The sequence below is a fragment of the Manis javanica genome, chromosome 17 (genome assembly GCF_040802235.1).
Source record: "Manis javanica isolate MJ-LG chromosome 17, MJ_LKY, whole genome shotgun sequence".
Taxonomy (NCBI): Eukaryota; Metazoa; Chordata; class Mammalia; order Pholidota; family Manidae; genus Manis; species Manis javanica.
This window is the reverse complement of record NC_133172.1, coordinates 35,104,603-35,131,940: the sequence shown is the minus strand read 5'-3', so window position 1 is coordinate 35,131,940 and position 27,338 is coordinate 35,104,603.

Genomic DNA, 27,338 nt, shown 5'->3' with positions numbered 1-27,338 from the left:
TGTGCATTGAGCATTGAGTCCCCTATACAGAATTTTATTGTTGTTAACAACCATTTGATCAATAAATATGAGAGATGCCCTCTCAAAAAAAAAAAATGTCACGGGATGGTGTGGAAAGTTATACACATAATTAAAAGTTCCAGGAGAAGAAAAAGAATATTCCAAGAGCAAATGACTAAGAATTTTCCAGATTATAATATGGCACAGATATAAGAATGACTTAATCTTATATGCAGAAACTGGGTAGACACAAAATCACTTAAGGCACATCATTAAAAAAAAACTAGTGAAAACCAAAGACAAAGAGAAAATCTTAAAAGCAGTCAGAGATAAATAACAAAACTGAGAGTTAACTTCCTACCTGCAACTGTGGAAGCCATTAGAAAACAGTATGAAACACTTCTTGGGCCCTACCTTACAACCTCCCTCCTCATCTTTTATTCACAAACAAGGAAGTTAACACCCTAGGAGAAATCATAACCAATGAGAGCCGGGAGCCAATGGATAAATATTCCCACTTTCCATTCCCTGATGGACAATTCTGATGTGCATTCTATAGGGTTCCAGCAGGACCAAGCCCCCACTAACAGAGGTGACCAACTTGATGATGCATCTTTGCATTGGCTTTTCCTTCTATTCTGTTTAATTTTTCCCATCTTCCCTTCTCTCTGAAGTTATTTCCCAAATAACATACCAACAAGCAAGTCCTTTTTTCACACCCTGCTTTTGGGAAGCCCAGGCTAAGAGTAAACACCAGGAGTAGCCCCAGAAAGCAGAACTTCAGGGTAGGACTCCAAAACTGGGTCACTCAGTAATCAGATGGCAAAAGGATGACATACGTGATGTGATAAATCATGGCATGTAATAAATTCTTAATGAGGTGGATTAAGTTAAGTGTAAAGGGAAAGTGAAGCATTGAGTTAATCATCTATCTACTTTTCCTAATTTGTTGTACTTCAACTTATTGAAAGTTTAAGATAAACTTAAGTAAATGAAAAACTCTAGAAGAAATCAAGAAAACCAGCCCTGATATAAAAGAAAATATGATACAGTATTCCAACATGAATAAAAATAGAGTTAAATAAGCTATTGCAGATGGTGGGGAAATAGTTCAGGACTTTGAAAATTCAAAATAGAAATTGACAAACAAACTTATAAAGTGGGAATGAACGTCAGGAAAGAAAAATCTTGAAATTACTAAATTATAAGGAAACTGAGAGAAAATAAATGACTGGAAGTAGGCTAGGGAAAATAGTAGATAGAAATGAAAGGAGCCAAGACAACGGAAGAATTGTTGAAAAAATGATAGAAAATAGGCAAACATAAGTATAAGTAGAGATGCTGAAGAGAAAAGCAAAACAATGAAATAAGACAAATATACTATAATTCAAGATTTCCTGAAATAAAAGAAGACCTGAATCTACATATTGAAAAGGCCCACCATGTAGAAAAACTGCTTCAAAATAGTCAACTCCAAAAGATATCCTAATAAAACAACTAGACATTGAACAAAAAATAATCCTCTTGCTCCAGGCAAAAAAAAAAAAAGTTGTTTATATAAAGAAAATAAAATCAGGTTGGCATTAGAATTCTCAAGAGCAATTTATGAAGCAAGACAGTAGTGAAATTGTCTTATCAAAAAAAACTCAATGTATGAAGAAAGGACATTTTTATGCAACTCAGCTTTCTTTCAAATATCAATGCTGTAGAAAAACAATTTATGGTAAAATTTACATAACAGAAAATTAACTATTTTAAAGTGAACAATTCAGTGGCACATAGTATATTCACAGTATTGTTCAACCACCACCTCTCTCTAGTATCAAAACACTTCATGACTCCAAAATAAAACCCTGCATATATCAAGTGTTTATGTCCCATTATCCACTTCCCAGCCCTTGACAACCAGCTATCTGCTTTGTGTTTCTATGGATTAACCTATTCTGGATATTTCATATAAATGGAATTATACAATATGTGGCTTTGGGTGTACTTTCACTTATCCTAGTGTTTTCAAGGTCCATCTACACTGTAGCAGGTATCATTACTTCATTCCTTTTTATCGCTGAATAATATTCCATTGTATGGATAATCAAAAGTTGTTTATCCTTTCATCCACTGATGGATATTTGGGTTGTTTCTACCTTTGGACTATTGAGAATAGTCCTGCTATGAACAGTCCAGTACAATGATTTTTTTGAATACCTATTTTCAAGCCTTTTGGGTATATATCTAGAAATGGACTAATTGGGTATATATCTAGAAATGGACTAATTGGGTCATGTGACAATTCTGTGTCTACAACTTTTTGGGGAGCCACCAAATTTTTCTCCACAACAATTCAATCATTTTATATTCCCAGTAGCAATGTCCAAGGGTTCTGATTTCTCCACATCCTTGGAACACATATTATTTTCCTTTTTCTATTTTTAACAGCCATTCTTGTAAGTGTGAGGTGTTATCTCATTATGGTTTTGATTTGTATTTCCCTAATAACTAGATATTGAGCATCTTTTCATATACTTGTTTATAGAAAGAGAATTTTATTAGACATGCAAAAATTCAGGGAATACTATACTAATGAGTCCTTCCTGAAGACTACCTTCATCCAACTAAGATATGAATGAGGAAACTGTTGAGAGAACTGGTGGTAGGCACTGACTATATTTAACTATAGATCTTAGTCCAACCAAAGGCAGGAACAAGGTAGAAGAATAGTATAAAGATGTTATGCTCACTGACAAAGTAGATAGAACAATGTTTTTAAAGAGGAAAAGGGAAAATTAAATGGGAAAGAATAAATTCATTGATTTCATAAAGATTATAGGTAAGGGTCAAAATATCATTTAAACCAAATAAACCAGATAGTAGAAACCTAAATAAAGAAAACATAGGCATTATATAAAGATTTTAGTAGATAACTACAAAACAAAAACACAAATCATTCTAGTTAACAGCATTTTTTAAATTAAAATCAAAGAAAACAGACCAGAGAATGAAAAACACATAGTAAATATGCACAGTAAATATAATATGATAGAGTTAAATAAGTATTTAAGTTATAACAATAAATGTAAATGGTCTTAACTAACTTATGAAAAGAAAGAGATTTTCAGATTATCTTATAGGTCAAAATTCAATTCTATACTATAAGAGACATCCTAAAACAAAGTGCAATAAAATTAAAAGAATGAGCAAAACCAGGCCAGGCAAATGCACATAAAGAAAGCAAGGACTGTGAACTTGATATCTGACAAGATGAAATTTGTGGAGGAAAAGTCATTTAATGAGACAAAGAAAGACCCTTTATAGTACTCAAAGCCATAATTCACAGTGAAGAAATTAAAGTTACTAATAACTATGCATCAAGTAACATAACAGCAACCTTCATAAAGCAAAAATACAGGAGATAGGTGAAACACATAGAAGTACATTAATTAGAAGAGGCTATAACATCCACTCTCAGTTCAAGATAGAGCAAATGACAGGGGCAGGGGGAATCATAGAAAACCCAAACAAAATCATCTTAAGGTAGCTTTATAAATACATATTGAACTCTTCACCCTTATCAAGAGAGTATTTTTTTCAAATACACATGAAACATTCATGAAAATTGACCATATGTAAGATCACCAAGAAAACTTCAATACATTTTTTTCAAGTAAAAATACTGTAAACCAACAATATTGTCTTATTGCAATGCAATAAAATTGAAAATAAAATCAAAAGTTCAAAAATTATTAAGCAGATTCCTCAAAAGATAAATATAAATTGAAATTGAACAATTTCTTAGAAAATTTATTATGAAAACACTATACATTGGATTCTTTAAGACACAATTAAAGCAAAGTTTTTAAAAAATATGTAGATTAAATAATGAAAATGAAAGTGTAACAATAATTGAATTAAATATTTCAATAGAAAAGGGAAAAGGGTAACTCTAATGAAAGCAGAGTGAAGGAAATAACAAACATAAAAAATAGTTTAATTAAAAACCAAATAATATAATTAATAAAATAGTTCTGTGAAATAAATAGCAAAATAATTCTAATCTTTATAAAGAGAGACAGCACAAGTAGAAATTAAAGCATGCCAATGGGAGATTAACTATGAAATCAGGCTAAAGTATCATGAGTCTAAGTTGTATAATTCTATGCAAATACATTTGAAAATCTAGATGAAATGAATAATTTTCTGGAAAACATAGCTTACTAAAATTGACCCTAGTAGAGATAGAAAATTTAAAAGATCCATTTCCATAGAAGAATAAAGTTATGAAGTACCTAATTCCAAAAAATCACAAGGCCCAGAAGGTTTTACAGGGAAATTCTAAAAGCATTCAAGACTAGATCATTTTAATGCTATTCAAACTGTTCCAGAGATGTAAAAGGAAGGAAAACTTCCATAATCTTTTAAAGAAGTGAATATATCATCGATTTATAAACCCAGTAACACTGTATACACATACACACACACCAAAAAAACGATAGACTCATCTCACTTATGACTGGAGGTAATAAATAATATGAAAGCTAAGTCAAATATTAGCAAATATATTTGAACACAACATTAAATAAAAATACAACACATCCGGATCCAGAGTCGTTTATTCCTGGAATCCTGTGAAGCTCAGAAGATCTAGAAACAGACCCAAACACATACAAGAAGTTGACAAATCAGAGATGACATATCAAATATGTGGAGAGAAGCACACTACTCAATAATGATGTTGGAACCACTAACAAGTCAACTAGAAAAATTTAATTGGATCCTTCTTCATACCTTAATGCAAAATAAATTCTAAATATACCTGTAAAAACTATACTATAAATGTGCTAGAAGTAAATGATTTTTTTTACAATCTCAAGTGAGGATAGCCTCTGCAAGTGCAACACAAAATCTAGAAGTTATGAAAAAATAGCAATAAATTTGACTGCACAAAAGTAAAATTTTTCATAGCAAAATAAAATCATAAAATCAAAAGATATGAAAAACTTGGAAAAATGCTAAAAATGGGACAAACAGCTCATTTCTTTAATATGTACAAAGCTCCTAAAGAAAACATTAAAAAAAAGAACAAAAACCCATAGCAAAATGGGTAAGAGAGATGAACAATTTACAGAAAAGAAAATTGAAATGACTTAATGAAGTAAATGTAACAATCTTACTGAATGTGATGATACGGATGATGATGTTAAATGTGAAAAAGATGCTAACATTCTCATAATAATAAAAATGCATATTAAAGCCACAAAGAGATATAATTTTTCAACTACCAGGTTGACAAGATAAAAAATTTGTATAATACATGGTGCTAGTAGGGCTCTAGGAGACAGGCCTACTCACACATCGCTTGTGGGAGGGTAATTTCCTGCAAATGCTCCGGAGATCAATCTAGCAATTCCATCAAAATAAAAAATGCACTTACCTTTTAACCCAACAATCCCACTTCTATGAATTTATCCCAAATATGTACATACAAATGTAGGATGCTATGTATGGACAAGGATATTTCTTTCATCATTTTTTGAAAGAGCAAAAACTGCCAACACCCTAAATATCAAATAGGGAACTCATCAAATAAATTATGTCATAGTCATGACATTGAATACTATGCCACTATTTTAAAGAAGTTGACCTTAAATGTGTTTATATGGAATAATCTCCAAGATACATTTTTGTCTGTTTTTTGGCTTAAAATAACAGAAATTTATTCTTTCATAGTTCTAAAGACTAAAAGCCTGAAACCAAGGTATTAGCATGTGCATACTCCCTCTGAAGGCTCTAGAAAAGGATCTCTTCCATCCCTGTCTCCCAGCTTCTGGTGGTTGCTGGTAAGGCCTTGGTATTCCTTGGTTTACAGACCCATCACTGCAAGCTGCTTCTATCTTCACAAGGCATTCTCCTCTCTCTGCCTTTCTCCAAGATGCATTTTTTAAGTGAAAAAGCAAGGTAAAGAATACTACATGATATATGCAATAAATTATGTAACCACACATATGTGCATGTGCTTGGATATAAATAAGATACCTGTGGAAGTATACCCAAGAAGTTGGTAAATGGTAGCTAGGGAAAGAAGTGGAAGAAAAACTTATTTTTATTGTTTCCATTTATATATTTTTGTAGTATACTGAGACATATTTCATATCCATAAAATTCTTCCATGTAAAGTACACAGTTCAATGATATTTAATATATCCACAGAGTTCTGAAACCATCACCACAATCAAACCTTAGAACATTGTTACCACTCCTAAAGGAAACCACACACACATTAACAATTGTTTTCCTTTCCCAGCTTCCTCACCCCTAGCCCCAGGTAACCATTAATCTCTCTGTCTCTATAGATTTGCCTGTTCTGCACATTTCACACAAATGTAATCATACAATACTTTGTTTTTTTGTGACTGGCTTCTCTTTACTTAGCATAATGTTTTCAGAGTTCATCTACATTATAGCATGCATGCATCAGTATTTCATTCTTTTTTATTGCTGAGTAGTATTCCAGTTGTATGAATGTATCACATTTTGTTTAAACATTCATCAGTTAACAGACAATTAGTTTATTTTTCTCATTTTGGGACCATAATAAATAATGAACATTTATGACTATGAACATTATGTACAAGTTTTTATGTGGATGTGTGTTTTCTTGAATATATACAGGGGAGTGGAATTTCTGAGTTATATGGTAACTATGTTTAACTTTTTGAGGAACTGCCAAACAGTTTTACAAAGTAGCTATACCATTTTCCATTAATACATTTTGAATTTGGGCCCATGTGTTCATAGACAATAAAATATTTTTAAAATAATAATACCCATTGTCTTGGGGAGATTTCCATTGTGTGTTATGAAGGATCTAAAGCAAGAAAACCATAAAGTAGGGAAAATAATACATGATTGTACTTCCTAAACTCAAGACCAAAATAATGTGTGTGTGTGTGTGTGTGTGTGTGTGCATATGCAACTTGTATCAGTTATAAATGCTTTTGGATGCAAGGTAAATAAACCAGATTAACAGTAGTTTTAAAAAAGTTTGTTTATCTTCCATAATTGGTTGTCTGAATTTAGCCAGTTCTTAGCTTGTTTTAAGTTTAGTGGGACCATGAAAGACCTAGCTCCTTACTGTACTTCTGCCCCACCACCTATAATGCGTGGGTTTATCACAGCAAGGCCATATGATGCCAGCAGCACGCACAGGTATCCTGTGTGCACTCCAGGCAGAAGGAAGGGCAAGGGGCAGAAGACCTGTAGCAAGAATCACCAAAAGTTTTCCTGGAAACCCAACCCATAGCTATTTCCTCATTGGCCAAAACTCATTGGTCACATGGCTAATGCTAGCTGCAAGGAAGGCTGGGAAATATAAGGAAAGGATTATCATTATTGGCTTGGACCAATTAGGACCCATTACCAGGGCTAAGCACATTGCTTTGCAAATAAAAGCAGGACTCTGCTAGCAAGGAAGAATGGGAACCCTTTCTGACTTTACATATAAATGAAAGATGACTTCATGAGCAGGGAGAAATATATGTAAGGATGTACACTAGAGTGCTAACAGTGATTTGGAAGGGTGGAGGGAGAAGACAAGGGCAAAGAGGTAGGTGGGAGTAAAATAGTGATACATTAATTAAAACAACTAAGGACTCAGAAACTGAGCCCAAAAACCAGGACAAAGTCTAGCATGTACTGAGTAGAATAAGGCCAATGTGAGAAACACTAAAGGAAGATGTATAACTTACCTCTTGGTAACATTGGTTTGGAGTTATTAACAGCGTGTTAAGGATGAGGAATGGAAATGGATAAAGAAGATGTGGTACATACACACAATGGAATATTATTCAGCCATAAGAAGAAAACAAATCCTACCATTTGCAGCAACATGGATTGAGCTGGAGGGTATTATGCTCAGTGAAATAAGCCAGGTAGAGAAAGACAAGTATCAAATGATTTCACTCATCTGTGGAGTATAAGAACAAAGAAAAAACTGAAGGAGCAAAACAGCAGCAGAATCACAGAACCCAAGAATGGACTAAGTTACCAAAGGGAAAGGGACTGGGGAGGAGGGGTGGGAAGGGAGGGGTAAGGGGGAAAAAAGAGGCATTACTATTAGCACACATAATGTGGGGGGGCACGGGGAAGGCAGTATAGCACAGAGAAGACATGTAGTGACTCTGTAGCATCTTACTACGCTGATGGACAGTGACTGTAATGGGGTATGTGGGGGGGACTTGATGATAGTGGAATCTAGTAACCACAGTGTTGCTCATGTGATTGTATACTGATACAAAAATAAAAAAATAAAATAAAATAAAAATGATTACAAAAAATAGAATGAGGAATGGAGATTAATGTTAGGAACCCACTGAATGTCTTTGGGTTTATTATAGTATAATGATCTGTGGTAAATGGAATAGACTTCTCAATTTTTAAAAGTAGGAACTGCAAAGAATATACTTCGGAGTTCGAAAAGCATCTTACAGGAATACAGAAGGGGATAAAATTGGAGAAATACATAGAAAGAAAAGTGAACTTTAGGATGAAGTGCTTTAGAAGAGGGCGTGTGTGATGGCGCCGTGTGGTTTCTCGAGGGCTGGAGAGCCTCCAGATTTTCTTGCTCTGCTTCCCCGATCCGATCACTGTATTTTCTCCAAAACTTGGCAGAGCCAGGGCCAGAGAATCTAAATCAGTTTGGGATAATAGAACCAAAGCAGATGGGGTGCATTTTGGGTGCCTTTGGAACCCCACCTCATGTACCCTTTACAGCATTTCAGATTCTAGCTGAGGCTTCAGTGGCCAGTTCTGTGACAGCTCCAACCCACTGCACTCTCACAGCATCCTGCCCCAGGTGCATGATGTGTTCTTTGCTTTCTGCTCTGTGACTTCTCCAAAAAGGAGGAGGGGCTTACTTAGCCTGTACACATGCTACAACAATCTATTGCATGATAGAAATGGACATTCATGATCAGGCCCAAGAGCCCTCTCCAGAGAGAAATCCAGAAAACACAGGTAAGAGCCACAAGAAGACAGCCCAAACTCCCTTGCCACCTGACTGCATTACACCACTGCCTTCTCCTGAACTCACACCTGCAGTCTCATGGGATAGGAGGTTTGCTACAAGTAGAGATGAGAGGGAGAAAAAACTCTCCAGCTTGGCTTATGGATCAGATGCAGGCCAAATTTGTTGGCATGAGCTAAAAATGGACTGCTGCTGCCACACTGCAGTCTCACCAAGGGCCAGAGATAGAGACCATGCTGGGCGCAGCATGACATCTTCCTCTCAGCAAGGCCGCTCCTAGCTACTGCGCTGCTGAATGCTCAGCCTGCCAACAGCATAGACTAAAACAGAGCCCTTGAATGGTACCAGCCCTTAAGGAAAGCAGCCAGCCATTGACAGCCAGTTGATTACACGGGACTCCTACTTTAAAGGAGGCAGTAATTTGTTCTTACTGGAACAGATACCTCATCTGGATATTCATTTGCCTTCCCTGTCCACAGTGCGTTTACCAGGACCATCACCAGAGGGATAACAGAATGTTTGGTTTACCAAATGAGATCCCATGCAACACTGTCTCTAATCAAAGGGCCCCTTCTATGGAAGAGGAGATACAACTGCTTCTACTAAATATTGCAGTGCCCAGAAGAAGCCACCTTAACATAACGATGGAACAGCCTGTTATAAGCTCTGCTGAAGTGTCTGCTCAGAGACAACTGCACAAGTTGAGGTGCTATCATCCAGGATGTCACTCATGTACTGAATCTATGCCTGGTATAGCTAAACTATGCGGATCCAGAAACTAAAAGGTAGAAGTAGGAGTGCCTTTCCACCACCACTCCCAGTAACCCATTTGCAGAATATGTGCTTCCCATCCCCACACTTTTAGGTTCTGTGAGGTTCCTAAGGAGAACTATTTCGCCTAAGGCAACACAGTAAGAGCTCCATGGAAGCCACAATTAGTGCACCATCATTTGGAGCTCCTAATGGATTAACAGGCAGAAAAAAAAATTACTATAAGTGGTGGATTAATGATGGCCACAAAATCCCCCTCTCAAGAGATGGGATCTGTTCTTCCTCCCCCTTGAATCTGGGCAGTGCCTGTGATTGCTTTGATCAAGTCTGCCAATCGCTTTTCCCAAAGGTCTCCCTGATGTAGAACTTCACTGGAGTCTAGCTCCTTGTAATGCGACTGTCTTATTACTATCATTGTCATCTATGCCATGGTATAGCAACTCTTAGAAATCCAGATGTTTAACATGTCTGCAGAATACGGCCATTAACAGCTGTGGTCTCTCCTACTGGAAAGAATGGTGATGGAAGGCATTCTTCCATGGAACACTAATGCTAGCTTTTCAGAGAATGGAAAAATACCTCTGTTAATAATATTAGTTTAAGTTCAAGCAAGATATCAGGAGCAACAGCTTGGAGAGGGGGTCACTGCCTGCTAATCCCAAATCAGGACTGATAGATGCAGCCAGTCTGTTTCCATTGCAGACATTTCACCAGACATAGTGACACTGATAAAGTAATTGTATGTATATATGTTTCCATATTACATGTCCATGGGAATGATTTGCATGGAAGAATCCTTAAATGCCACATAAAACATTACCATCAAGCTCTAGTTGGTACCAAATGATTGCTTTTATGGCAGTCAACATCCACTTTGGGTTTGTCTTGTTATTGTCTTTGTTTTTACTAAATGTCATTTATTTAATTTCATGACATTAATTTAATGTCATTAAAACCAATGACACAGCATCAGAGGCATGATTCATGAAAGAAAGACTTGATAAACTGGACTTCATTAAAATTTAAAACTTCTACGCTGTGAAAGACACTGTCAAGAGAATGAGAAGATAAGCCAAATTGGAGAAAATATTTGCAAAGGAAATATCTGATAAAGGACTGTTATCCATAATATGCAAAGAACTCTTAACACTCAACATAGGGAAATGAACCCAATTGAAAAATGGGCCAAAGATCTGAGCAGACACCCCACAAAAATATATAGAAGTAAACTAGCAAGTGAAAAGATGCTTAAGTTCATATATTATTAGGGAATTAAAAGTTAAAACAACAGATGCACATCTATTAGAATGCACAGCTATCAGTGTTCCAGATGATAGCACCAAATGCTGGTGTGAATGTAGAGCAACAGGAACTCTCAAACATCCCTGATGGGAAAGCAAAATGGGACAACCACTTTGGAAGACAGTTTGGCAGTTTCTTAAAAAGCTAAACATATTCCTACCTATCAACCAGCAATCATGATCTTTTGTAGTAACTTAAATAAGTTCAAAATTTATGTCCACACAGAAACCTGCATTTATAGCAGCTTTATTCATAATGCCAAATTTGGAACAACCAAGATGTCCTTCAGCAGATGAATGGATAAATAAACTCTAGTATATTCAGGCAATGGAATATTATATAGCACTAAAAAAGCCATGAAAGGTGTGAAAAGAGTTTAATGCATATTACTTAAAAGCTTAAATGCATATTACTAAATGAAAGAAGCCAATCTGGAAAGGCTGTACACTATTTGATTCCAATTGTATGCCATTCTGGAAACAGGAAGGCTATGAAGACAATAAAAAGATCAGTGGTTGCCAGGGGTTGGGACAGGGAGGGAAGAACAGGTAGAGCATAGAGGACAGTTGGGGCAGTGAAACTATTCTTAGTGGCACTATAATGGTGGGTAAATATCATTATACATTTGTCCAAACCCATAAAATTCACACCAAGAGTGAACCCTCAGGTAAACTGTGGACTTCGGGTGACAATGACCTGTCAGTGTGGTCTTACCAGTCATAACAGATGTACACTCTGTTGCTGGATTTCACAATGGAGAGGGCCGTGCATGTCAGCAGGGAGTGGTAAACAGGAAAGCAAGAGATTCATACACTATCTCTGTTTGCTGCTCAATTTTTCTACAAACTCATTAGTGTTCTAAAAAATAAGGCCTATTAAAAAAAAACTACAGGAGAGTCTTATATTTTTACTGATATTCCTGCTTTTATGAAACCCTGGAGCTGCTGAGATATAAAGAAGCTTTTTCATATAAGATTCTTGGGTAACAGCAGACAAATAAATCTTCAAACTATATGAAAAGAGTTAGACAGCTGAGTCCACTGAATGAGGTTGACTGGTTCCCCTGACTGCATGTCCATATTTAAGCCAACTTTCTTGGGTCTTTTACTTTAACCTGAATATGAACATATTAGATTAGATGATTGTAAAATCACCCACACTATGAAACTGTGATTCTTTTACTTCCATTTTCCATTATTTCCATAGAAATTGGTGCCAGGGTTACTACCATATACACTGGACCCAGTTATTCAAGGGAGAACTTAACTTTGGGAGTCAGGCAGTTACAGGTTTTGGATAAATTAGAAGAAAGATGCTGCAGAGACTTGGGTTTAAAAAAAATCTTTTCATTTCCAAGAGACATTAGCCAACAAATTCAGCAGCGCTCTGTCCTTCACAGGGGAGAGATGCAGAGCTGATGGAAGGTTCATTGTGATTCACACAGAGGTTCTCAAGGACAGATTTCTCCCCAATATGAGAAGACTGGATGATTCAGTGTGGATATTCTGAAAGGACACAGTTCTAACAGAAGACACATGGAGAAAATCTTTTATGAAATGGAAGGAGAAAGAGATGTGAACATTTAACAGATCTTATATTGTTAAAAGGTGAAAAGATTATTATATCTGTGGTAAGGGCAGAATTAATAACCAAAACTTCTGGGTAAAATATTTTAAAAGTGAAATTTCTGAATGCACTGAAGAAAGTCCAAAGCAGGCATAAACTAGGGAAAAGGCACGCTCTCTCTCTCTCTCTCTCTCTCTCTCTCTCTCTCTCTCTCTCTCTCTCACACACACACACATACAGCTCTTTGCCTGAGGGAAGGACTTAGCTAGCCTATGAACCCAAAGAGATGTCTAAAACTCAGAAACCCTCAGTCTAAGAGGCATCAATAATGAGGAGTTTAGGGTGACTATGGATGTTGAAAAACAGTGGGGGGTAAGGGTAGGAACATCATAAAAAGAAGAGATCCACAGAGGGGAAGCCCTAAATTCAGTGTATATACTGTTCAAATCTCTGGCTGCCTCTGACCTACACATGTATGGTGCAAATTTCAAGCAATCCAAGTAAGAATAACAGAACTGAGATTTGAGTTTCTGTCCACTGCAGAGAAATAGAATTCAGAGTTTGAATTCACCTAAATTAACTGCTCATTAAGTGGAAAAACAAAACAAAAATCAATCTTCACAGGAATATAATGAATCCACTGTCTTTACAACACATCATTTATAACATCCAGAATACTATCCAAAATTAGTAGATATACAAACACACAGGAAAACTTGATCCACAATCAAGAGACAAGGTATGGAGATACTAACCCCAAAATGACCCAGATGCTGGAATTGGCAAACAGGACTTTAAAGCAGCTATAATTACTATGCTCAATAATGTAAATAAAAATATGCTTGTAATAAATGAACAAACAGGAAATCTGAGCAAAGAAATTGAAACACATAAAAAGAACCAAAACCTACCTCTAGAACCGAAAATTTAAATCTGAAATAAAAATGCACAGCTGATTGTAGGTCATAAAAGAGTTAGTAAGATTGAAAACATGTCAGTAGGAACTATCTAAGGAGCACAGAGAAAAAAATGATTTCAAAAGTGAACAGAGCTTCAGTGAACTGTGAGGAAATATGAAAAAAATCTAGTATACATGTAATTGGAATCCTAAAAAGAGAGGAGAGACAAAATGGAAAAGATACTTGAAACTATGACAGGATATGTACAAGTAAACCACACCTAGGCATATCATAGTCAAACTGCTGAAAACTAAAGATACAAAAAAAATCCTGAGCAGCCAGAGAGAAATGATATATTACATAGAGGGGAACAATGTTACAAATATCTCTGGCTTACCATTAGAAAAAATGGAGTCCAGAGCAGAGTGGAGACACATCTTTAAAATCCTGAGAGAAAAAAGCTGGCAACTCATATTTCTCCATCCAGCAAAAGTATCCTTCAAGATCGAGGCCAAATGAAAACATTTCCTATAAATAAAAGGTAAGAAAACTTGTCCCCAGCAGACCTGCACTTCAAAGAATCTGAAAGAAAGTTCTTCAGGCTAAAGGGAACAATACTGGATAGAAACTCTGCATTAAACCTGCCATTAGTAATGTAAAAGGGTTACGACCATGCACTACCATGTTTCCATTTCTGCCCCAGTGGGGTTAATAAAATGTTAGGTAACCGTCCATGCTGTTCACCAAATATTTCTGGTTTTCCTCCTTTTAGGCATATTATAGAGTTGCCAGCTCCCTTTATTGGGGTTGGGTGTGGCTATATGACTTTGCTTTGGTCAATGAGATGTGGCAGAAACTTTAATCAGAGTGTGTAATTGCCTCATTTTCTTTTTCACAGCCTTAAAACTCATAAAAACACAGAAATGGCATAGATCCTAGACAACCTTTAGTGGACAAATAGTATGAGTGAGATTTGGGGGTTGTTTTTTACCTGGGTAACCTAACTCATCCTGATTAGTATGGAAATTAGTACCCAAAAAATGGTAACAACACAAAAGGAAACATGGTATTAGTTTAGAGGCAGGCATTCAGTACAGAAACTGTTCTGTTGGTGCCTGGAAAGTCGATGATCCAGGCTTGCAATGAACAATCATGGTAAAGCCATCTCCTTTGATTGTCATCTGACAATATTCGAGACAAACACTTTTGGATTCAGGCCCAGATCTACACATGGAAAGATCTTCCCAGTTTAAGTCACTCTTCATCAGCACATAGCATTTGAATACCCAATCTGATCACCATTAGCAAAAATTAGGGTTTTTCTTAAAAGATTCCTCCTGCTCTTTGTGTGAAGTTCAAGTGTCTGAAAATAAAACGCAACACTACCCTAGAGAGGCAAACTTTTGAAGGGAAGCAAACATTTGAGTGCTCCTGGGCATTTCATCAGTTACTGTCAAGGACAGCTATCATACATACTCAGCATCAGTCCATGAAGTTCTTTCATGCAGCACTTCAGGAAAAATACAAAGAAACCAAGAGAATTCTGTCTTGAGTCTCCTTACAGAGCATCTCTTTAAAAAGTGATCCATTTCCACTAGCCACCTGCACGATCCTGCCTGGAATCCTTTTCCCCACAGTAAAACTGAGGGGCATTGGGGCCTGGGGGTGAGGGGTGGCCAAGGTGGGGATTGTGACGTTGGAGTAGGCAACCCCTTAAGATCCCATTCGGCTCCAGCACTCTATTATTCCAGAATTCTGAGAAGTATATGTACATCGCTTGAATTCCAAATTCTGGAAATACTGTTCTGTGATTTGCTGACGGAAGAGAGTTTTCAAAAAGTTGCAAAAAATAGCGGACCCAAAACAAGCTTTAACAACAAAAAAGTGGGGCGAAGCTGGTCTTGACCAAGATGCAAAACAAAATCCATTTATAAAGGAAACAGACCCCATTCGAAGCCATAAATAATTCTTCCTGCTAACGCATTTCCTGCTGCAGTTCCACCCCCACCCCCACCCCCACCGCCACCCCCACCCCCGCCGCAAGCTTTGTTATTCTTTTCCTCACCATCAATAAATAAGGTTTGTTACATATGTAACAGCTTAGCGTTTTCCTTCTAAACCACTGTGCTCTGAACTTTAAGGAGCACATATTCTTTGCACCTGTTCTGATTGTCTCTGGTGTTATTAAAGGGGAAAAAAAGCCTTCTCACTAGGGTTTATTCAGAGTTACAGGGAACTATTTTTTAAAAGACAAAGAAGATGGCCGGAAGCACTTCTAGCATAGGGTGTTGCAAGTATTTGATGTCCTGGTGCTTGTTCATAAAAGAATGTTGTTTTGAAATGTGAAGTCAGGGTAAGAGATAGAAAGAAAATTCCCATTGAGACCAAATAAACCCCCCCTCCCCCCACCTCCCAAAACACTTCCCTCTTGGCCCAGTGGGCCTCTTGGCTCTGTGCCCACCATCTGTGCCCAGGGAGGCCCCAGCACTGCTGCCTGAAGTGATGCGTAAACCCGGGCTTGTGGCATTCAAGGCACTGATAAAGGTGATTCAGACATCAGGACATCAGGACCCACAGAGCAGAGGCCGCCCCAGTGGCCTGGCCCACGTCACAGATCTAAACCTAAGTCTGCCTGCACTTAGGTGAAACTGAACATACACCAGTCACCACCCTCCAACTCAGCTTTAACTGGCTTACTTTACCCTAGGAAATAGGACTGGCTAGCCTTGGAGGGAAAAATCTCCATCCTCCTCGCCAAGCCCGTTTCTGCATGCGTGGCCTCTTCCGAGGCTCTGTGGAACTCCCTGTGGCCCCAAATCCCTCAGGAGGAGTGCTGCCCTGCTTGTGAGGCCATGCACTCCCTTGATCAGTGGTTGTGTTCCCTTACCTAAGGACATCAACCTCGTTACTAAGTTGCTTTATTTTTTGCCAGTTGACAGCACTAAGGGGCTGGAGGAGAGGCATTTGTTAGTAGTAACTCAGAGTCTCTCAATCTATCCTGCAAGAGTATCACCCACGAAGCAGTCCTTCCTCATGAACCCACAGGAATGGGGTGTTCTCTTTAAAGCCAAATAAAATGTCTCGAGAGCCCCAGGCCAGGACTAGGGTGAGGCACATTTCACAGGGGGGCCAAAACCCCAGCCATCCAGAGAAATCATATTTTAACACAATATTTTAAAAATCAAAATTAATGCAAAAACTCCACGAGGAATCAATGAACATTTTAAATAGATACAGGATCCAAAACAATGCATGGTTCAGCCATATTGGAGCCCAAGGCAAAAGGAAAAGTCAGTAATATATACAGGCCCTGTCTCAATTTTAAATTTTGATATTTTTTCTTCATCACAAATTTTTGCATTTTGATTTTTTAATGTTGTGTTAAAAGGCAATTTATCTTGATGGCTGAGTTTTGGGGAGCAAAACTGAAATGTGCCTGCAGCAAGCACCTCACATGCCTCACCTTGTCCCAACCCTGAGCCTCAGGCCACATAGTGACAGGACCCAGCCTCCTGTGTGCCCTGCCACACTTTCAAGAGTCGCCTTTCCAGGATGGTGGAGGAAAACACAGCTTGTAAGAGTCTGTTCCTTGTTCAGTGGGCAGTGCAAGCTGCCCAGTACTGGTATTCATCTCCTACTGTCTTTTAGGCCCAGCCTCAGGCCTCATACTGGTCACTGCCTAAAACTGCCTCATATCCCATGAATGCTATTGTATGTGACCCACTTTTACTTCAGGTCCTGGGCAGAGAAGATCAGAGAGGCAGCGGGTGACCAGTCAATAATCACTGTGTTGGTGGGAAACAACTTTAAATTAGAAGTTTCTAGAACTCCCTTGCCTAGATCACATTAGTCATTGCCTGCCTCAGATGCTCCACAGGTCCTAGCAACACCACTGGGGGGCCCTTTACGCTGACCTCTTTTTCCAGGACCCTTATCTCCTTCTCAAGGTCCCAAAAGATAACTTCAAAGGTCCTTTCTCTTCTCTGTGATTCAAAAGTGAACTCTTCCTTGTCTAAACCTCTCTACCTAGGTCACACCCATGGGTATGCGCCTTTCTCAGTCAAGCAGACCCTTAGAGACCTCTCCAAATACAAGATTTTCCCTCCATGTGGAATTCTGCCTACACTGGCTACACTGCAACAACTTTGAAACCTGTATGTTTTCCCCTCCCTATCATACATAGGATTGCATAGTCTGTGCACAGATCTTAGAGTCACCTGTAGTAAGTCCTTTCATTTCTGTCCTTGGCTGAGAGCTGGGCCTGGCTGGAGCAAATGCTAGATGAAGATGCTCAAAGCTGCCACATCCATCAATGCTGGGGGGGCAGGGGGAATGGGCAATCGTGCACAAGTGTGCAGCTGGCATGCTGCTTGTTCCAAGGCTCCTTTGGTTCCAGAGTCCCAAGGGGCTTCCGAGAGTGTCTAGCTCCACACCCTACTCCCCGCCAGGTGCTTCTTGGCCCCAGCCCCATCACTCCCCCACACCAAGAATCCTTCCAGAAGATGCTTAGCTCCTGGTTCCACAGCACAAAACCACAGGCCCTGAGCATGCCCAGGTGAGAAGAGCCTCAGATGGAATCCCAGCACCCACTGCACTCTGACCACACAATCCTGTGTGTGTTTCATGTCTCTTCAGGCCTCAGTTTCCCCCAGTGCAGAGTGAAGATGACAGATAGCACTACCTTGAGTAGGTATTACTACAGGGGTTAGAGGAGCTATGCCACGTTGTAGCTCCGGGAGGAGATGGAGGTTCTTCCCCCCACCCCTCGGGGCAAGTTATCCATGAATTCAGTGAGACTGAAGGCAGACAAGGGAGAGAGGTTGGGAACGAAAGTGTTTATTCTCACAGCTCAATCTCTCTTCGCACCAAACCTCAGCTGCTCGGCTCTCCCTCCCCGCTCGTGCTAGGCCATGATCCCCAGGTGGAACTCTGCAGCCAGGTCCCTGGTGACTGGAGGGCACCTGACCAACTATGTACCAGGAATGGAGGGGCAGAGAGAATGAGAGCTTCCTCTCCACCCCACCCTGGACTGGTGATACTGTGACTGCAGACATGCTCTTATTACATACACAATGGGTGCTATTAAGGCCAGGCAGTAATCCTGGTCAGAAAGTCCCCCACAATCCACCCCTCCAGGATTCTTGCCTCACAATTTACACGCCCCCAATCTTCTGCAATCGACCCTGTGCAAGAAAGCAAGAGCACTGTAACCAGATTAACAACATACAAATATCAACAGAAATTGTGATACAGATAAAAATAAAACCATGACTGTCCTCAAGCCTGAGACTCCAGCTACCTTCAAAGCCCTATTCAGCTTGAGTCCATAGCTTGCATGTCCCACGGGAGGCCAGCAGCTGAACGGGCAGGGATATCCAGGCACACTCGGCAAGCAGCAGCTGTGGCTGGGGATGGACGCAATCCACCAGGACTACAAGGACTCTGGAAGAGATGAACCTTAAGGGCAGTAAGACATGTTTTAATGACATCAACACAGGCAAATCGCCGTCAGGTAGGATGCATGCAAGACAGTGGTCTGGTGATAGGACTCTGGTAGGATGGGGTCCTGTCCTGGTCTAGCAACCAGAACTTCACCCCTCTTCCTGTGGGAGTTACTGATGGGTTGATATGTAAGACTACTGGAGGTGCATTCACTGGCCACAATGATAAGACAAAACTCCCTGGTAAGATCTTACCTTCCAGCCATTTGGGGTACAGAGGGGAGGAAAGAATGGGTGCTTCCTCTTCTACCATAATCTTTGGGGGCCACTCTTCTGTTCCTTCAGGAACACACAAGAAGCCAGCTTCTGGCCTCAAAGTGCCAGAAGGGCCAGCCATCACGGGTCCATGTGTTAAAATGTCCAAGGCCACATAGTCACCAGGTTTCTGTGGGAATCAGTCACACAATGCAGTTCTTCGGGGCTCTGTTGACTTCTCCAAAAGTCAGAGGCAGGTCTCCCTGGCAGGCTACAACCCATATTGTCTTCTGCCCTGGACCAAGTCATTTATCTGCTTCGTCATTCCCCAGGAATACCAAAGGCAAATGGCTTGTGCTCCTTCCAAGTCCACTCAGGCTGCTGCCAGGGGCCCCAGTCATAGCAGTCCTCAGTCACATGGACATCCAGCTCACAGGGCCTTGGCAGTTCTGTCTCACTCAAGGCCTGCATGGCCTTGAGTGTTTTTTTTGCAATGGCAGAGATAAATGCACATTTCATCCCAGCCCCACCTGATGCCCTTCCATGCCAAATGGTGTAAGGACCTCAGAATCTGTGCCAGGATAAACACTTTCCAGTACCCTACAAGACCCAAAACCTCTTGCAATAATGCCATAGTTATCTGTAAGACAATCAGAGGTAAGCATAACACCATTCACAACAGTAGATACCCTATTTCCAAGGGAACTCAGGCTTGTTCCACTCTGACAGCCCCACCCCTGCAACCATCTATAACAGTGGGGGGTCCCAGGAGACCACTCAGGGTTGCTATTAATCAGGGAGCATTCGGCTCCTGTGTCCACCAAGGCCAGGACACACTACACATTCACTGGGAACTGATAAATTACTAAATTTATTTGTGGCCTCTGGCACAAGAGGCCAGTCAGTCCCCCAGAGCAGGTGCCTTGACCCTTCCCTCAGTCAAACTGTAACACCCGATCATCATCTGGCAAGTGTCCAGGTGGTGTCTGCATATCCTCCCCGAAGAAATCCTGCAGACACGTGGACCAGACATGTGGCTTCACCTCCTGCTTCCATGTCCTGGACCTCAGCAGCTGGGACTGCTGCTCCCGCTTTAATTGTTGCCACAACTCTAGCAACATCTTATTGGACTGTCCATCTGGTTTCTCTTTTACTGCCCCACCTTTATTAAATCAACCCGCATCTGGGTCCTTGAGACCTTCACAGGGCCCTTGGAACCTTTTCTTTCAGGAGCAGACTGTATTTCCTTCCATGCTTTCATCGCCTCTGCCTCTCCCAGATCTGCTATAGTACTAGTGACCTCGTTTATGAGTTACCCTAAGTGAGTGGCAAGAGTAGTCACTAGGGACCCAAAAAGGGATGGGGGAGCTGTATGGAGCACCAGATTTCTCATTCCCATGGTGAACAACTCCTCATCTGTACCCTGATGGTCCCTATTGTAGATGATATTCTTCATGGCCAACTCCCATAGCACCTGGTGGAGCTCAGCATACATCTAGCAGGAAAAGACTGCAAATCACTCTGATTAGGCCACATGGCCTGGAGTGCTGCAGTCACCCAGTCCAGAAGACCCTGATTCCCTGGAGTCTGGTAAGTATTTTGTATCTCTGCCAGAGAGAGGGGTGGCTCATCAGGGAAGCTAGTTTCCCCATTTATGACCCAGACATAATAATGCCATCTACTCCTGAATTCCAAACATGCAAAAGCCATGTGGACAGAGGCTCTGAGGGCTCCTGCCAACCGGGAGCTCAAATCCACCAGCTCAGCCTGGGTATAGGGACAGAACATGGAGTGCTCCACAACCTGGGGAGGGGACTGGGCCTCTCCTGGAGGAACCCACCATTGCTGTGTCTTTATTTTCTGAACTACAACTGGGTGGGTGAGCCCTTGGCCCCACCCCCACCCCCTCACCCTTCCCCAACTCCTCTACCATTTCTGGCTCTGAAGGTACCACCCTTTCCTTCACCTCCCCCACGGCATCTTGCAGCCTGAATGCCCCTTCTGCCCCTTCCTGTGCATTAGTACATTTCTCAACAGCGCAATCTCAGTTTTTAATGACTTTCTTTCCTTCCTTATAACATCCTGCAACTCGCGTTCCCGCTCTGCCGCCTCCGGCAGAAGCACATCTCTCTCCTCGGTACCCCTTTCCAATGCTGTGAGAAACATCCAACCCACAGTTCCCGCCGCTAAATGGGCACTCAGTTCCCCGAAAGGAGTCCCCTTTCTGCGGAGGGTCGATTCCACTGCCTCAGCGTCCCCATGCCTCCCCAGTTCTGGGGAGGGACCCAAGACTCTAGGAGGCAAATCCTCCAGAACAAAATCTCCACTGGGGGATCCCCCGGGTATTTCCCCACCATCCATAGGGGGATCCCTGGGTGTTTCCACAGGGGCATCCCAGGGTGTCTCCCCACCATCCACAGGGGCACCCGCTGAAGCATCGCACCCGTGAAGACAGCCCTTCAGCTTCACCGGATCCTGCTGACTGAGTCAAAATGTAGCTCCTGGAGGAGGCGGCTCCACCCTGCCCCAGGCGGGGCTAGTTCTCTGCGAAATCGGAGAGACTGAAGGAAGGCAAGGGCTAGAGGCTGGGAGTGAAAGGGTTTATTCTCACGGCTCAGTCTCTCCTCACTCCAAACCCTGGCTGCCCTGCTCTCCCTCCAGTCTGGTGCCCTGCCAGGCTACAACGCTGGGCGGACCTCTGTGGGCGGGTCCCTGGGGACTGGAGGTCACCTGACCGATTGTGTACCAGGAACGGTGGCCTGGAGAGAATGAGAGCTTCCTTTCCACCCCCACCTGGATTGGAAACACTGTGACTGTAAACACATTATTATATACACAATGGACACTATTAAGGCCAGGCAGTTATCCTGGTTAGAAAGTTCCACTTTCCCCACACATGCATAGCACTTAAAAGAGTGCCTGGCACACAGTAAGCATGTGACAGCCATCAGCCACTCTTACTACCTCCTGGCCGTGGCTGGGTGTCCTAGGGTGCCCCAGACACTGGGCTGAGGGTGCTCTCAGGTTCACTATCAGTTGCACTGGGTCATTTTATTCCTAGCTGGACTAGAAGGATTTGGAGGACCCTGGAAAAGAAGTCCCTTTACTGCAAAGGAGAACTTGAAGTTTTCAAGTGTAAATGACCTTTAAGCCCTGAGCAGCGGGAGTCAAGTGTGCACACACATCACTTGAAACAGATTCCTGGCTTCAGAGGCAAACACCAGACTCCCACCCCCAACCCTCTGCAAAGGCCGGGCCTGAAACGGAGTGCATCTACTGATAGTAATGCAAAGAGGCAGAAAGGCTGCTTTCTTAAGTGTTTGCATTAAACTTGGGCTTTAGAACATTTTTTTCTTTCCCAGAGAAGGAGACTTTGTGGTGTACTGGTTCAAGAATGCCTTTTCAAAACATGCCTCACACCCCATATGGAAGAGTGCCCCCAGGGAGGACCAGGTTCACACAGAATACTTCACAGTGGGAGGGAAAGAAGGAACACTCCCATCCGTCCTCCAGGTCAGTAAGAATTCTTTCCTTCAAGGGATGATGATTTGCTTAAGCCCCGGACCTACCTGTGTTCTGTCCCGGGCCCTGTCTTCCTGTCCCCCATATTTTACTGGCTTGAAAGATCCTATCAGAGTCCAGAGCCTCCACATGGCCCCCAAAGTAATGGCTGGGCCTCAGCCAGCCAGCATCATCACCTCCCAGGCAGCAAACAAGACCTCAAGAACGCAGGCTGACATAAGCTTTACAAAACTCTCCGGAGCCAGCTGGCCTCACCTACTAGAGACCAAATGCCAGGAAACTCTGGCTGGCCCACCAAGCCCCCAGGACTGAGGGATGGAGGACTTGCTGACAAGTGCCTTTGTCTTTCCTCACTCCCCACCCCAACCTCCTGCACCACACACCACGGCTCAGCATAGCCATCTGAGTGTCGCAGCTCTCAACACAAGGCTGGGAAAACCGGCAGCAGCAGAGGTGGTGCCCGCAGGGCCCATCCTGAGCAGCTTGCTGGGAATACACTGGCTGGTTGTGAATCCCAGTGCCAGGAGGTCGACTAGAGGGAGCCATGACTTGCTCCTTGTCAGAAGGAAAGAAGGGTCTATTCTTCTAACCAAAAGCCACAGTTCATTTCTTGGTGAAAACTGCCCCATGGTCTCCCAGGGATGCAACCTGCTTTTTTCCCATCTTCTCCCTGGAGGGTGCGCCACCACAACTCCCTAACCCAAAAGTATCTGGACGACCTCAGGCCTCAGGCTTCTGTCACATCCCATATGGAAGAGTGTGGTCACACTCTGGTCACAGCTGGTCACATGAGATGCCACAGCTGGTCAGCATCACATGCAACAACTGAGGCAATAGAGAGGAAAGCGTATCTTCATTGGCACCTCCAGCAAATGCCCATTCCGCCATCTCTCTCTCCCCTCCCCTGCTCCTCATCCCACCCACCACAACAGCCTAAGTTTCTCCTTTCTCCTCTCTATACTCTCAAAACCTCTCACACTACATGGCCAGGGAGCAGGATCTGCTTCCATGCAAAGACTCTTTCCTCTAAAACCTCCCTCCTGCAGGCAGCTAACTCTGATCCCCATCTCCAAAAGCTCTCCAGCCTTGATGGCAGGTGCCGAATTTTCTAGCTCTGCACTCCAGGATTCCCATCTTCTGTGAATGGTCATGTCTGTCTACTGCCACCCCTTAACTCATATGCAAGCACATGTTTTCTGATGATGCAAAAAAATCCAAACACATGAATTCTGGAAACTTACTGAAGGTCAGACATTTACTCAGTCATTAAAACTAGACAGCATCAAAAAGACTAAGAACAACAAATGTTGGTGAGGATGCGGAGAAAGGGGAACCCTCCTACCCTGCTGGTGGGAATGTAAGCTAGTTCAACCATTGTGGAAAGCAATATGGAGGTTCCTTAAAAAACTAAAAATAGAAATACTATTTGACCCCAGAATCCCACTTCTTGGAATATACCCAAAGAATACAACGTCTCAGATTCAAAAAGACATATGCACCCCTATGTTTATCGCAGCACTTTTTTACAATAGGCAATATATGGAAGCAACCTAAGTGTCCATCTGTAGATGAATGGATAAAGAAGATGTGGTACATACATACAATGGAATACTACTCAGCCATAAGAAAGAAACAAATCCTACCATTTGCAACAACATGGATGGAGCTGGAGGACATTATGGTCAGTGAAATAAGCCAGGCGGAGAAAGACAAGTGACAAATGATTTCCCTCCTTTGTGGAGTATAACAATGAGGCAAAACTGAAGGAACAAAATGGCAGCAGAGTCAGAGACTCCAAGAAGGAACTGGTGGTTACCAAAGGGGAAGAGTGTGGGAGGGCGGGTGGGGAGGGAGGGAGAAGGGGACTGAGGGGCATTATGTTTAGTACACATGGTGTGGGGGATCATGGGGAGAACAGTGTATCACAGAGAGGGGACATAGTGAAACTCTGGCAACTTGCTGCACTGATGGACAGTGACTGCATTGGGTATGGGTGGGGACTTGATAATATGGGTAAATCTAGTAACCACGTTGTTTTCTCATGTGAAACCTTCGTAAGAGTGTATATCAATCATACCTTAATAAAAAAAAAACTCTCTGGCCTAGAGATCTGGCCTTTGATTTGCAAGGAAACATAACCAGCCCAGTGGACAGCATTTTATGGCTTTTTTTCCATTATTCACGTAAAAGCACCCCACCCAATAGAACAGATCCCACCCATCTTTTTCCCTCTACCAAAGAAAACAAAGAAACAGCTGTGCCACCCCACTCCCTACCCCAATCTCAGCCCCATCTCACTTTACAGAGTTTTGGGAGCCCCTGCATCAGTGAGGAGGGAGACACCCAGGACTGAAAGTTTCCATGGCCTGGATCCCAGGTCAAAGTCCTGCGTTCCTGTGAGTTTTGACTTGAGGTCAGTGCAGGACAAGGGCGGGAAATGTGCTTAAACACCAACTGCCTGGAAGGTCTTTTCCATTTGTAGTGTCGACCATGGGTCAGACAGTCTCAGAGAATAAGCTGTAAGTGGAGGTGAGTCTTTCCATATGCTCACACGAAAACTGAAAATGATCACCTAATGCAGTCCAGAACCTCTCCAAAACATTCATTCTTATTGTTTCAAGAAAGAAAAGGGAAAATGAAAGCCAGGTTGAACATCATGGCATTACTGATCCAAATGAACAAAGCAGAACAAGTCACCCCTGAAATTAAGTCAAAGAAAGATCCCAGCAGGCAGCAGGCGGGGCTGTGAGTCCAAGTGGACATTTAATAAGCACAATTTGATGAGGAGATGGCATGATATAGCCACATGAATTCCAAAACTTCCTATTGTTTGATAAGGGGAGAGAGGATTGGTAACTCCCAAGAGATCATTTAAAATAATTTTCTCAATACTTACTAAAGGATTTGATGTATAAGGTGCAAGAAATGTTGGGGAAGATAAAGGACAGCAATTTCCCTACCAGTACTGGCACCACACAGTGGAGTAGCTGACAATATTCCCCTATTTCCGACCCCAAAATACAGCCTCTCCCGTAGATATGTGGAATCCCACTGTTAGAGATTCTTTCCTTTGGATTAAATATTATTGGCAATCAAGGATGGAGAACATTTCTTCCAAATCCCCCAAAGATTAAGCAGTATATTTTATTTTCTGACTATTCTGCTGCTTCTACAGGAGGTTATAAAGTAAGTAATTTCAGAATGACTCAGGTAATTCTTTTTATTTCTAATTACAGAAGTGAAATGCCGTACTGAATGAAATGATATAATGTCTTAGATTTGCTTTAAAATAACACAAAAGGTGGGGGAGTAGGTAGAGATGCAGGTAAAATAAGACTGGCTATGAGCTGATTAGTGTTGAAGCTGAGTGATAGGGAGGCCATTATCCCATACTCTCTACTTTTACATACATTTGAAATTTTCCATAATAAATTATTTTTTAGGAAAGGAAAACAAGATCACATTTAAAAATTAATATATTTTTGTTGCATAATATCCAAAAACTATAAAAAGTATTTGACCTGGAAAATTAGCCCTCTACAATCCCCTCCCCTCCACCAGAGATTTACTGCTGTAAATGGCTGGTGTCTGTTCTTCCAGATTTTTTTTTTCAATCCTAGAATTCTAAGGCCAAAAAGAACCTTTAAGCTACCTCTGAAAGTCCAGGGTCCTCCCTTGTGAAGTGGCCAAGGGCCAAGAGAGGGGACATGGGTGCGAGGCAGAGTCCAAGCTGGAGTCCAGCCCCGCTCCCCACCGTGGCCAGTCGCCACTGAACCATTGGGAGAGGTGGTTTTCCAAACTCACACTTGGTCGCTTCCTTGACTCACAGGCTTTCTATACTGACCAGTGAGAGACATGAACATCAAGCCAGCAGTACAAGAGCTCCCGCTCAAGAACTGGATTCCGCAGAGCTCTGTGATTCAGGCAGGAAACCAGCTCCCACCTCCTCCACTCGGGGGGCTAAAAAATACTGTATTCGCCTCTTTGCAGAGATTGAAGTGAGAACTCCTGTGCCTACCACAACCCCAGATATGTATCAACAGCTCCAGCTGGCAGCCATAGCTGCCATTGGCTTAAAATCTGTTGAAGCAGAGAAGTTTAACTGGGAAGGAAAGGCAAATTCCAACCCTGGGCTCCAAGTACCCTTTGCTTGGTTGGGGGACTTAGCAAAAGAGCCTAAGCAAAGCCAAGCTAAGTCTCCCAGAGTCATCAACCCAACCACGTAAGAAGAGAACAGGACAAGGTGCTGTCAGACACGCTTATGGGACACTGCTGTGTCCACATGACCACATTCCAGGGCTGGATCTGCCAAAAGTCACAGGAAAGTCATTAAAGCCAGGAAAGACTCATCAAGCTCTATGATGCAAAGGTCACACCAGAGGTTACCTTATTCTCACCTCACCTCCACACCATCCCCCAGCCCCCTAAAGCCACCCTGGATATATAGCCCCCTCCTCTGCTTATGACCTGAAGGAGCCTACAACTTCCTTCATTTCCTCATTATGCTTAACAAGCCATCCTGATAGGAAGTTCTCCACCTCCGACCTACACGCTCTGTAGATG